Here is a 14,070-nt window from a genome sequence, read left to right on the forward strand (position 1 = left end):
CAATGCCTCAAGACCAGAAAATGAAAACAAAGATATTGGATGGTAAAGTTCTTTGGCGCAGGCCCCGTCCGTAGTTCACATTCGGAGGGTAGTGGACTCTGCATATCCTGCCTGAAGATGAAGGCAGGGGCGCAGCCGACCCCCTGGGAGGTATGGGAAGGGACCATCCTGGTGGTGGTGGGGAGGATGGAGGTGAAAGCGTCAGCATCTGCGAACTCAGACATGTGTAAGTACCGATCTTTTATACTACAAGTATTAGAACACGATTGGATAAATGAGAAGGCAATAAGTGACGTAACAACTGAGTCTTCCCGGCAGAACTTTTGCTAAAGCTTTCATTTCTCAGGAGAGATCAGCGTGAGGGTCAGAGAAGCCCCATAGATTGAGAGTAAGAGGACATAAAAGACAGCTGATCTCTAAATGAAATGCATGTTTTAAACGTTAAAAGTTGTTTGTGGGTTCTACATCTGTACAAAGACAGGCATAGTCAGTAAATGGGTTCATAATTGCTTCAGTTAGCTTTAAATAGTTTAGAATCTATTTACAAATAACATTAATTCCTAATTCTTGTTATTGCACTCTCGTCCTGTAATACTTGTTCTTGTGTTGCTGGGACATTGTTGCACTACTCTACCAAACAGTCCCACTACTCACAGCTTGGCATCAGTGCAGTTCCTCCAGTTCACAGCTGTACTGAAACGGAGCAGAGTTGGCACAGACCTAGAACAATGGTTAAGATAAAAGAATAAGTGCTAAATTGACTGCTGTACTGTAATCCAGTATTCAAAATTTTGCTGTATTAATTGTTTGTAATAGTACTGTATTTTTCTAGGGTGTCAAGCCAGGTCCTGTCAATATAATGGTTCTGTCTGCAAGATCCAAAGAGAGTAAGCTTGCTGAGGGGTTAAGGTACAACACAAAAATTCTTCAATGTAGTATTTTACGTCAATTTTACGAATTTACACTTTACAAAAGACCTATCAGGCTTATTCCACTGTCATTTTCTATGTAAGGGATAAAGTACATCCTACTAGTTGTTATTACAGAATAAGCCTATAAGAATAATTGTTCAATAACAACTGGCTGGATGTATGTTATCCTGATTTTTACTTGGCTACTTCTCACATAAGTAAATATTTGGACACAAATGTCTGATTTTTTTGTTCAAATATTTAATTAGAATATAAGATTGTAACAGCACCCTTTCTCAGCAAGCTATGCGGGTCGATGGCTCAATCAGATCATCACTTTTAAAGTGACGACTGGGAATCCCCTATCTGAGAGTGTTTCTTCGTCCACAGGAAAAGTGTGGAAACTCAGTATAGAGTTGAGGAGGCCTCACATAACGGGACACAACAATGTTCAGCCAAAATACTGTCTTCCCACTCTGGAAGCCATTACTACAATGCTTAACTATATAATACTATATATAAAACTTAAATTATAAATCGCTGTCAAGTGAATCTTATGAAAGAGTTTTGCCACTAGTACACTTCGCTATAGAAGGCGTTATGCGGAAATAAAGATGCTGGCTGAGATTCTACTGGAAATACGTCAGCAGCGTTTGTGCATAGAGCCTATTAAGTACACTTCCTATTCACAAGGCAGCGTTTACCATGGGCAATATACAACATGCAGGAAAATGTGCCAAAAAAATTCAAGTGAAATTACTTTATTTTCTTTTTACTCTGTCTCTGTAATGGTCTCAACATCAATAGGTCGTAATTATGAAAATTTCAAGAAAAAAATAAAGGATGCCTTTTTGTTTGAGTAGCTAACAACATAGCACTTCTAGAATGAATGCTCTTTGACATGATGAACATTTGAAAATGATCAATATGATTTACATTTTTTTAGTGCGAAATGATTTAATGTTCTCAAAGAGAAATCATCAATGAGATCATTGACACGTCAAGAAAAAAAAAAAAAAAAAAGATCAGCCAACGTGTCCTCGCCAATCTCTTCTCATCTGCTTCCAGGAGAGCAGTGGACCAAGACACAGAAATCCTATCCATGACCTCTGTGGGTGGCCACAGCGCTTGACAAGACGAGATACAGCCAGGTGATCCCAAAGTGATCACAAAGTGTGTACTGAACACACACAAACAGTTTTGTGACATCTGGAGTTCATTTACTACTCAGAATGACACATTCATACTAAAAAAATGATCCAACTAGTCTCACTGTAATATCTATTGTATTATTTACAAGATGTTCAAAGTAAAGCACACTTTAAAAGCATGGCTTAATTCAGTGTTATATTACATAAATGTATTGCAAAACCAAGCAGAAATGACTCAAACTTTAATTGGCCAAGTTAGCTAAATAGTTACTTATTTTCTTTGTTAATTTTACTTAACTTAGTTGAGTAGATTTTACTTTATTCCATATATGTAATTTATGCAAAAGAAAAATAAAGTAAATTTTACTTATTGTTTTTGTTTTTTTGTGTGTAGGCCAGATCTGATTCCATATAGCCCATGGTGGTTTTTGGCTTTTAATCACAAAAAAACAAAACAAAAAAAAACTACTGTGAATATTTGAATCCATTCCCAACCCTTACAAAACACTCTAATGAGGTGTTAGGCTTTGTAAACAGGAGAGGTCATTGGGGGAGCTTTAGATTCTGTCTGGGTCTTTTCATGAATATCAATATGGATAGCAAGGTTGGGCGAGTTGACCTCAGATCCATCTGTAACCAGAGACTCTTCTAACAGATCAGGTTTGAGGTGTTTTATCTTAACCGTTTGACCAGCTGAAAGTGTCTGGCATGTAAACATCACAGCTTTTCACTTCATGGTTCAACAAGTTCAACAACTCTTCAAAAAGGCCTTGTTTACACCTGGTATATAGATCTGTGGTCAGCCAAGACACATCACTGTTTACACCTGGTAGTAACATGCATTTTAAATGCATGTCCTGTTACCACTTTTGAACAGAATTTTAGAGAACGGTCTCTAGTTTAGACTACATCACTCACTGTCTCACTTCACTCATTATATATTGCACTTTAAAGCAGAAAAAAAGGGTAAAGAAAGCAAACATGGAAAAAAAAATCAATGCATAATTCATGCCAAATTTACTTGAATCAAGGTGTTCTAGCATAATTCTTGAATATTTTAATGGAATATCTAACATATATATATATATATATATATATATATATATATATATATATATATATATATATATATTAGTGGTCTGTTCATTTTAATTCTGGACCTTTGTCCATTTAGCACATATTTACATAGAAAAACAATGGCATAACAGTGCAGTGGAATGTAAAAAAACAAAAACAAAAAAACCACAGTATGTGTGGACAGGTTCTAAGTCAGACTTGTTTAAAGTGAAGTAATCCCATTGTAAGCAATCAACAAATCACAAGACTCACAGAAAAGCCCTCTTTTCTGTGTTTAATGCATTCACCTAAACACGGTCAGGAAGAAAATCTCTTGTGCTGTTCATGCTCCAATTACATAGTGTGTTTCTGTTTACGCATTTATATTATGCAACGCGAGAAGGCCGTGGCAAAGATTTCACTCACTAGGTACAAAATGAACAATTTGATTAATCTGACAATCAGAAATTACATCTTAATCATTCATCAAGGAATACATTTTGACTGGATAAACTTTTCTCCAATACTAATTTGTAAACAGATAATGTCTTCGTATGGGCCGATTCAGGAAAAGAAGTGATCTAAAATACATCAGTAAAGCAAAATAAAAAAAATATGTATTGATTTAATCTGTGACCTGTTACACCAGGTATTGCAGGCCCTGAGAGTTCGCCACTAACATTCAGAATGTTCCCCTAACAATTCCTAACATGCAAAGGAATGTTTCGGTTTAGTATTATTTAACATAACTAACTTTCTATTAAAATACATAAATAAATAACCCAATACTTTCTGATCTCTCCCCAATCTCATTTATTTTAAAGCTGAATCTGCTTTGGTGGTTCGTAGCCTACAGTAGCCTATGATAGACTGACAGCTGTGTGTAAAAGGATATTGGACTTACAGTCGCCAAAACCCCAGGATGGATTAGCATGTACAGTACCAATGCAATGTGGTCATGTCATGTGCACTTTCAACCATCTCCAAATGTAGTTAGTGTGAGATCAGATCACAAATAATTTTGGACCCTGTAAACATCTTAATGTCAGGTGTAAATGGGGACTGACCACCCGCCAAAATCCTGTCATTATGACTATAAGACTAAAATCACAACTGTCAAGCCACAAGATGTATTTACGTAAAGGAGGAAGATAGATGGATTGGTTCTCACAGTTCTACAGAGCAAGTATGACAAAGTTATATACACATTTTTATCAACCAAAAAAAAAAAAAAAAACCTGCGAGAGAGAAAAGATCCACAGTCTCATTGTGCCATGATCCCATTCAGGCAGGTTTCAGAGTGTGATGCAATACAGATAACTAAAGAAAGGCATGGCTCCACACATGAGGTCACAGGGCGAGGAACAGTGGTATCATGTGGTTCTATACACACAGCGCTGACACATAATACTGAGGAACAAATAGTGCTGTTTTTTTAACTGCATTTCCTCTCTTTCTGGATCAAATGTCCCCACCAACAAAAACAGTCTCGTGTATTTGCCGTGATGAGTAGTCTCATCATTACCCAAGATACAGAGGATCAGTGGATTCGCAGCACTTAAAAGCGGGCCCACAAAGCAGCCTATAGACTTCAGCAATGACTGTGGGGCAAGAGTGCAATCTTTCAAACAGATGTGCTACTTAATGCCCATGGTTTAGTTCCCCCTCCTCCACTCCCTCTTTTAAGAATTTGCATAAAAATGAATGAATATTAACACATACCTCAATGTCTCAAATTACAGGATTATCATTTTAAGAGTTTCAGGATTTTTTATACTTTATCTGTGCTCATATTTGACATGAGAGCTGCAGTGGAGGTAAAACATTATGCATCGATATTCTCTTACAGGTTTGAAGTAAAATGGGTCAATAAATTAAATAATGTTTAAGTGAACTATTTTCCATGAAAATTAACTGTATAGCAACACATGTTTCTATTAAAGGGTTAGTTCACCCAAAAATAAAAAAAATTGTCATCAATCGCTCACCCTCATATCGTTCCAAACCAGTAAGACCGCCAAGTGAAATGACTTGCCTTTCTATCTAAAGGGACTTTCTATCTATGCTGCCTTCAAAAATCAATCAGATGAAGGTGTCTCAGGAGACAGGAAGTAAAGATAGCATTGGATTCGGACGTGCCTTTATGCCTTCCTACCTTGGAATGCATCCTCCAAAGGCAAAATTTTTAAGCTTTCGAACACAGCCATGGTCAAGATGATCTGCTGAAGTTTAAACTGAGCATCAGAATGGGGTAAATGGTTACTTTGAGTGTGGTATGGTTGTTGGTGACAGACGGGCTGGTCTGAGTATTTCAGAAACCACTGATCTACTGGGATTTTCCCGCACAACCACCTCTAGGATTTACAGAGAATGGTCAGAAAAAGAGAAAATATCCAGTCAGCGGCAGCTCTGTGGGTGAAAATGCCTTGTTGATGCCAGAGGTCAGAGGAGAATGGCCAGACTGGTTTGAGCTGATAGAAAGGCAACAGTAACTCTAATAACCACTCATTGCAATCGAGGCATGCAGAAGAGGATCTCTGAACACACAACATGTCGGACCTTGAAGCAGATGGGCTACAGCAGCAGAAAACACACCGGGTGCCACTCCTGTCAGCTAAGAACAGCAAACTGAGGCTACAATATACACAGGCTCAACAAAATTTGACAGTAGAAGATTGGAAAATGTTGCCTGGTCTGATTCCTGGTCTGAGTCTCAATTTCTGTTGCAAGTTGCAACAATCAGATGGTAGGGTCAGAATTTTGCATTAATAACATGAAAGCATGGATCCATCCTGCTTTGAATCAACAGTGTAATGGTGTTGGGGATACTTTCTTGGCAGACTTTTGGCCCCTTAGTACCTGAGCTGACCAATGCCCATCCTTTTATGACCACAGTGTGATGGCTACTTCTAATATGATAACGCGCCATGACACAAAGCTCAAATCATCTCAAACCAGTTTCTTGAACATGACAATGAGTTCACTATACTCAATGGCCTCCACAGTCACTAGATCTCAATCCAATAGAGCACCTTTGGGATGTGGTGGAACAGGAGCTTTGCATCATGTGCATCCAACAAATTTGCAGCAACCGTGTTATGTTGCAATGCTGTAAATCTTAAATCTGAAAGGGAATATTGAATATTCCTAATGTAATAAGTATATTCAGTATAAACTACTAATGTAGCCTATTTTTTTATGGAAATACTGAAGATATTCAGTCTTGCGCTTTATTTCACTGAATTCTATAGAATTAATGTTCAGTAAAGTTACAGTGAATATTCAAAATAAGGTAAATAAAGTGCCAAATTTGGATTAATACAGACATATGCCAACTGCCTTCAGATTTCTAGAAACTATTTCAGATTTTTATTTTCAGATTTCTAAAAAATATTGCCTTATGGCAAGATTAATCTATTCTACATTATGTTTACATTATAATAAAACATGTTAAGTTTATAACATAACGTGCGCATATTAATGCAGTCATTGTCACAATAAGTTTTTAATAGATCTTTAAATAAATCTATTTGCCTTTTAATGGAGTCTGTTTTTAAATTGATTACACTGAGTACACAAAACCAAATAAACATCAAATGATATGAACATTCAAATTTAAAGAAAGGAAACTCTATAAAACAAGAGAGAATATTAAGAGAAATAGACAGAAAAGAGAACAAGAGAGCGAGAAGAAAGATGAAAAGAGTCCTGGAAGCTCTCAAGTCTGCAGATGTTGGCCTGGTCCAGCCCACCCACGTTGGCCCCAGTGATCTCTGATGGTGATGAATGATGATGTCACAAGAGCTCAGGCCAGAAGACAAGAGGAAAAAGCTTATCATCACTGATGCAACAAAGCGTAAAGTGAACACACACACACTCACACTGTATATGTGTGCACTTACACCAACACACATCCTACACCAACAGCCTACACTCACCACCAACCAGTTAAGCTTTCTGCATGGGCAAAACTAGGAGATCCATGAATTTAAAAGTATAAATTAAGCGAGCATTACATTTTAAGATGAAGTTCTCCAATGAAAGTTATGAACAGAAACTGTTATCTGTAGCAGTATGTAATAATTATGCAAATATAGCACAAAATCTTTTGTATTTCATTAACATTGACATGGCACTTAAGGTTAAATTAATGATATACAAAAAGTAAATAGGCTACACATTTTATGCAAATATGCAAAATAAAAATACAAATAAAATAAAATAAATGTTACTAATATATAATGATTATAATAACGAAAATGCTTTAATTTGAGGGCTTCACTGCTTAAGCAGAATAAGGAAACATGCTGAAACTTGCTTAATTGCATTCTTATAAAATAAAATAAAATAAAAATCTTTTCCAGACTGTTTTCAATATTTTCATGGGTGGTCAAGTTTACCAGTTTATTTATCCATTTTCTCTCTCGCAACCAAAATGTTTGCTGTATGCTGCTGAATAAAAAACAACAACGTCTGGATATCCTGTTTTATCATTCTTTCCCAAATTTGTCATTTCCAAAATATAGCAATATTTGAATTTCACTCCTTGGTGGGACTTACCACTGGAATGATTACAGAATCAAAGCCATATGCAAACAAATATTGGACAAATCTAATCAGCCAGAGGTCCGCAGCTCACATTTTCAGTTGTCAAAAACAAAAGTGGGTCACTTTGTATAAAGAGGAATACCTAAAAAACAAATAATGTTAAAACTAGAAATGCTTCTAATTTTTTTTCCATCAGCTCAATTGCATAGAACATACCTTTCTGAGTGCCATAAATATTATTTTTCTAAAGTTGTCATGCCTGTAAAAGTATTCAAGATATCAACATATTTCTAGATTCTCATTCTTACTAAACTTTTCTTTTGGAATCTTCATTTTTAAGGCCCTATATAGTTCAGTCCCATAGATATTAGGACCCCCAATGTGACCATGTCCAAATTGTTGAATTTTACCAATTTTCAATGGTCAAGAACTAAATGTATAGGTAACATTTTAATAGCTGATAGTTATTGTGTTTAAAGAAGAAAGTTTGAAGAACAAATAACAATGAAACTAAAAATGTATCTTGTTTTCCTCTATCAAAACAATTGAATACAACACACCTCTCTGAGTGCCAAAAACAAAACAAAAATTCAAAGTTTACATGTCTTTAATTCAAGAAGTGTCAAAGATATCTTAATGTAATTTTAGATTCTTGTATTTGCAATCTTGGAATCTTTTAAGGCCCTGTATCAGGGATGGGCAACTTCGGTCCTGGAGGGCCAATGTCCAACAGAGTTGAGCTCCAACCCTAATCAAACACACCTGAACAAGCTAATCAAGGTCCTCAGGATTACTAGAAAGTTACAGGCAGGTGATTTTTTCAGGGTTGGAGCTAAACTCTGTAGGACAGTGGCCCTCCAGGACCAAAGTTGCCCATCCCTGCCCTACTGTATATGGTTCAGCCTCACTGATACAGGGATGTCAATGCGGTCACGTGTAGCCTAGTTACGATATGCATATTTTTTATACTCTTGGTAGCTTCAGATGTTGTTAAAGGAGACATATCATGCTTTTAAATCGTTCCTTTTTACATATAAATCATACATTTGTGGTCTATATAAAGCGGAACTGCAATGCTTGGGTCTGAATTCCTCATTATTATAGCTCCACAGGCCCCTTTTCTAACCCTTTTCTGATGTGCGTCTGAGAGCAACTCGTTTTGGTGCGGTCTCTTTAAATACAATTGAGACTTCATACCCCGCACCCTCTCCAGGATGCAGAGGTTCAACTCCACCCCGTTCGGCCATTTTTGTAGTTTGACAGCAGAGATACGATTATCTAGTGGCACAGAAACTTTTTATTCACACGTTATTAACAAAATGTCAACAACGGAAGACTTGTCCAGCCAGCCTTACATGTTCGAGCCAGAGTCGGAGCTGGAGCGAGATGAAAATGAAGACGACGAACCTGCAGAACAACGTCTTCATATGAATGTATCGCAATGGTGTGTTACTGTATTTACACATGAAACTTTGGTCTTCCGACCTTTTACCACCGTGTCGATTTATTTTGATTAATGTGTGCGAGGGAGAGAGAGCAAGACAGCGTCTAGTTTGGAGACGGTGTCTTGTTTACATTTTTGCCTGGCTCCGAAGAGAGAGAGAGTGCGCGCGCGCGACCGGGTCTCTCTCTCTGCTCGTTCTTTCAGTTAAACATGCGGCCTGTCACAAGCGCGGCAGTTCATCTACATTAGACAGTGTAATGAAGCGTGTGGGTTACTACATCCAACAACCGAACATTTTAACTTACCCTCTCGTAACTTCTGCATCTTTTAGCTTGGACTACAAAATTGCAGCGAGAAATAAAAATGGCGGATTGCTCGAATTGCATTCATCGAATGCAATCAAAATGCATTTAAGGGCTAAAAAAGTGGATTTAGCATGATATGTCCCCTTTAAAATTAACCCATCTTTCAAAGATCTCTAAAACTGATTAAAATATAGATTCTTATAATTACACTTTTGAGAGCAAGTTGATGTGCCTCAACTTAACCTTTTTTAGTGGATTTTTGGTACTCAGAGAAATATGTTGTATGCAATTGTTTTGATAGAGGGAAACAAGATACATTTCCAGTTTAAACATTTTTTATTCTTCAGACATTCCTCTTTAAATGCAATAAGTAACAGCGATGTGCAAATTGAACCACATTTGGTTTTCGATCGCTGAAAATTGGTAAAATTCAACAATTTGAATATGGAGTTGCTTTGAGATTCCCATTTCTATGTGAATGAGAATGAGAATCTAGACAGATATTAAGATATCTTGAATACTTTTAGAGTTGCATGCAGTCTTAAAAAAAACAATATTTATGGCACTCAGACAAGGTTCTAGTTTCAACATCATTTGTTCTTAGATATTCTACTTAAAAGAAAAAAGTATCAGCTGTATACAAAGTGACCAACATTTGGTTTTTGACCATTGGAAATGTGTACAATTTACCAATTTACTCATGGTGCCACATTTAGATCTCCATATCTCTGGGATTGAACCATATAGGGCCTTTAAAATTAATATACTAAAAGGAAAGTTTTTTAAGAACCAAAATCTAAAAGAATATTAAAATATATTTAATACTTCTTGAGTTACTGGCATGCAAACTTGAAGAAAACATCACAAGAAGTGCTTTTTACCATTTTTGAACTGTCACTGTTGGCGTATAATGCAACAAAGATTGCTAAAGTCAACAGATTTTACTAAATAGACCTATCAATCTGTGCAAAAATAAAATGATGATGCCGTCATCTTTCTAAAGTCATTTTTACACCCCTGTAAATTGGCTCCAAATCTCAGGTAAAAATTGTCATATTGACCCCCCTCTACAAAATAGTGGATTACTCAGGAAATATACAGTACATCCATGACATTCAATATTTTGGCTTTCATCACTATTTATGTTTGTCTTTCTAAAGAAAAAATATTAACAAAATCAAAAATTTGAGCCGGGGAAAGTTTCCGAAATTTGGTTGATTTGACGAGGAATGACCCAATAGAAGAGTTGTCCTCACTGGAAGATATTGCTTTGTTTACTTTTGCAGTGATTTTTTAAAATAATAATAATAATTAAAATAATCTGATCTATGATGGAGGGTAATTATGTCCAATAAATCCTGCAACCACAGCAGAGTCTGATATCCATGTTAACAGCTATGAGCGGCTTATAAATCCTGCTCTGGTGCCTTGCTTGGATTTTCCCAAATGTTCCAAAGACTGCGTTTTCACTGCCAGTTGAAAGAAATACACAGCACCACCTCAAAATAGTATCAAAGGAAAGCAATTTATTAATGTGTCATATCTTTTCCCTCAAAACTACTGCCAACTGCCATACAACACTGCATTCTGTGTATCCCTCAATATTACTGCCAGCTGCCATACCAAACTCCAAGTCATATTTCTCAAATGAAGTGACAGAACCAACACGTCCTTTAATGATGGAAAAATACACCATTGTGCCAGAAGACCCTAAATCTCGGCATCGAAGGGACTAATCATCAGCTCTGCATTAATAACAAGGATTAAGTGTGCTCAGTCTCTGCTGTCATGAAGCTGATTAATGCCTCAGCCCCCACATTCACGTACACGCTATGCAACACAGGTAACGACTATGGCGAAATCTGCTGTGCCTGTCTCCCGAGAGTATGATTTCATCAATAAGTCAAGCAATTTGTGTTACTATGATCATTCAGGTCGAATGTCTTGTTTGTTATTTAGCTCCTCTACTCCTTCAATGGCAAAGACATCCCTTCCATCCCAAAAATACAGTTTTCATGAACAGCTCCCTACATAACATGATAGTCCAAGTAATTAATTTATTAAAAACGTGACAAGATTAAGGGGGTTATAGTGATCACTAAAAGGGGAACCAAAAGAAAAAACATATGTATCCAAAAAGTGAGATAATACTCCTATGTTATCTGACTTTCAGACACACTTTGGGAGACGATACTTGAAACGGGCGGTGGAGGAGGTTTAGACGTTCCAGGCTTATACAATAATAATGCAAATGAACAAACAAGCCAAGATGATACATGAGTATATTGCATACTCCCCCATCATGAGTCTATAGCCCTTACTGCTGATTGGCTACAAGTGTGCTTTGGTGCTCGGTCCGATCCACTTTTCAACAGCGTTTTTTTTTTTTCTTTAAAAAAACTGCATCTTTAAGACATAAGAAACCTTCATTGCCAGGTACAGAAATTATAAAAGATTTCTTTTAATGCATGTGTCAACACAGACAAAGAAGAAATATGGCTATGCCTACACCTGGAGCGTCTTGTCCTAGGAGACTATAACATCAAATAATAAAAACACAAGTTGCTTTTTACTGTTTTATTATTTGATATGTTGCGGTTTTCATAATTAGCAGACTAAGCTCTTACCATTTGGCTGCTCAAACTTGCTTGTTGATGGTTGAAGTGTAGGTAAAATTGTGTTTCACAAGTCTTTAAGTCAAGCCCAAAACTGTGTGTAACAGATGTGTAAAGACTACCTGTGAAAACACAACTTATGTAAAAGTAGAGATACCTTACAGCGAAAATGACACCAAGTTATCAAATCCAATACCACTTGAGTAAGAGTAGCCCAAGTCCTGAATTTAAGTCTCAAAGATGCACTAGTCATCAACACCTAAGATAGGCTATGCCAGTGAAAAACAAGAAAGAGTTGATTTGTGACTGTACAAAACTGTAGACCTAGGCTACACCTCAATATTGCCATAAATCAAGGTTGACACTACAGCCTCTTAAAAGTCTTAAAACACTCAAGTCTCAGTTACACTCAGGTGCCTAAAAATGGCATAATAAAACCAAAAAAGGAATTTTCCATTTAACGGATAAATAAAAATAATTTTAAGTCAAATTAGCCTAAATCATCAACACCTACTTGCACCGGACATGCTGGTTTCGGCCTCATCACTGGCTGCAGACATTTCCTCATCTCGCACACATCCTGTAAAGTAGTCTTGTTGACAAGTTTCGGTGAATAAAGGCAAAACACACAAGATATACAGCAGTACCTTCAATATTGCTTCTTTTGAAGCAGAAATAAACTGCAGAAAAAGTTATGTGCCATGAAAAAGGCAAGTAATTGTTACTCTTACAAATGTATTGGATTAAAGAGTACATGCATGTTCAAAAATGTAGGCCTAGTCAAGCAGTGTAATAGTTACTAATATCTTTGATACTCTGCCAAACTACAAAGTTGCCAAAAAAGATAATTAGTTACATAACTAATTACATTTACTCCTACTTTACACCAATGTCGTGTAAACATCAAATGTAACATGAATCTCACTAAAAGAATCCAAACCCACAAAGGGAACTTTGCCTCCACATGTCCACCACTGGCCTAAATGAAGAGAGTGAAAGAAGTGCCCTTTTGGCTACTTAATAAACAAATAAATGTTGAAACACTGGTTGAAATAATTGTACAATCTTACCTGTATCTTAAAGCTTCTGTTTAGAAAAAGTCCACTACAATGTATAAAAACAATCGAACGGCAAAATTGTATTAGGCCTATATGAACTTTGAAGTCCACTGAGGTAAATTTAACTATAATCGATTCGAGACACAAGATGGCGCCAGTTGCGCCGATTCTGTTACCCGGATAGAGCGGACTGATATACAGCATTGCTAAGAGCGACGGCAAATATTATGAAATATGAATAGGAAATATCAGACCCCTGAATGGGGTGAATTGACCAATCAGAATCAAGTATTCCAGAGCGCAGTGTAATAAGGTTGATTAGTCCTGTCTGAAAATAGGCACAAGCGTGTTACAGCAGGTTTTCAAAGAGCCATTTAATTTATCTAAACTAATTGTGATTAATCTGATTAATCAGTATGTCATGCAATTAATTTGATTCAAATGTTTAGGCCCTTATTGATATATAGGCCTATAAATGACTAAATAAATCAGGAAAAAAATAAGATTTTTGGTTTGTTGTATTAAATGGCTTCTGTTTGAACCCCCCATAGATATTAAACACAACCATAAAGAATCAAAGATTAATTGTTTACTTAACATGTCACACGCATTAGCGCTCAGCAGGTTTGTGCCTATCCTCTTGCTGCACTTGGCTGAGACATGCCTGTGATAATATAAACAGATCAATGTCAATAACATCATGAAAAGGGCAGAAACACACAGTGGAATGTGGCATCGTTGCTTGCCAAAGTAAATAAAATCACTAAACTAAATCTTTAGTTCATGTTGCTCTTTCCTTAACAAGCTTACCTGCCTTGGCCATCTTAGCCATTCACTACATTCATTACAAACTGCATGCATATTTATAAGACCATAGTTTCCAGTTCATTGTTTACTCAGATTTCACATTTTGGTGCTTAACATTCCAACTGTCATTTTTACTTCATTCTGTTTCTGTTTCCTACGAAGCCCAAACTCAAAT

General features: G+C 36.6%; 1 long non-coding RNA gene across 1 annotated transcript; it reads right to left on the reverse strand.

Annotated features, from left to right (window-relative positions):
- Positions 1–1,862: 1,862 nt before the first annotated feature.
- LOC307163081 lies at positions 1,863–13,148 on the reverse strand. The gene is made up of 3 exons (XR_013822014.1): positions 13,101–13,148; positions 12,188–12,289; positions 1,863–2,091 (listed from the first exon to the last, which is right to left on the reverse strand). It is a non-coding gene; the product is annotated as an uncharacterized lncRNA (long non-coding RNA).
- Between the last annotated feature and the right edge of the window lie 922 nt (positions 13,149–14,070).

The sequence above is a fragment of the Squalius cephalus genome (assembly GCF_949319135.1).
Source record: "Squalius cephalus genome assembly, chromosome: 8".
In the NCBI taxonomy this organism is placed as follows: Eukaryota; Metazoa; Chordata; class Actinopteri; order Cypriniformes; family Leuciscidae; genus Squalius; species Squalius cephalus.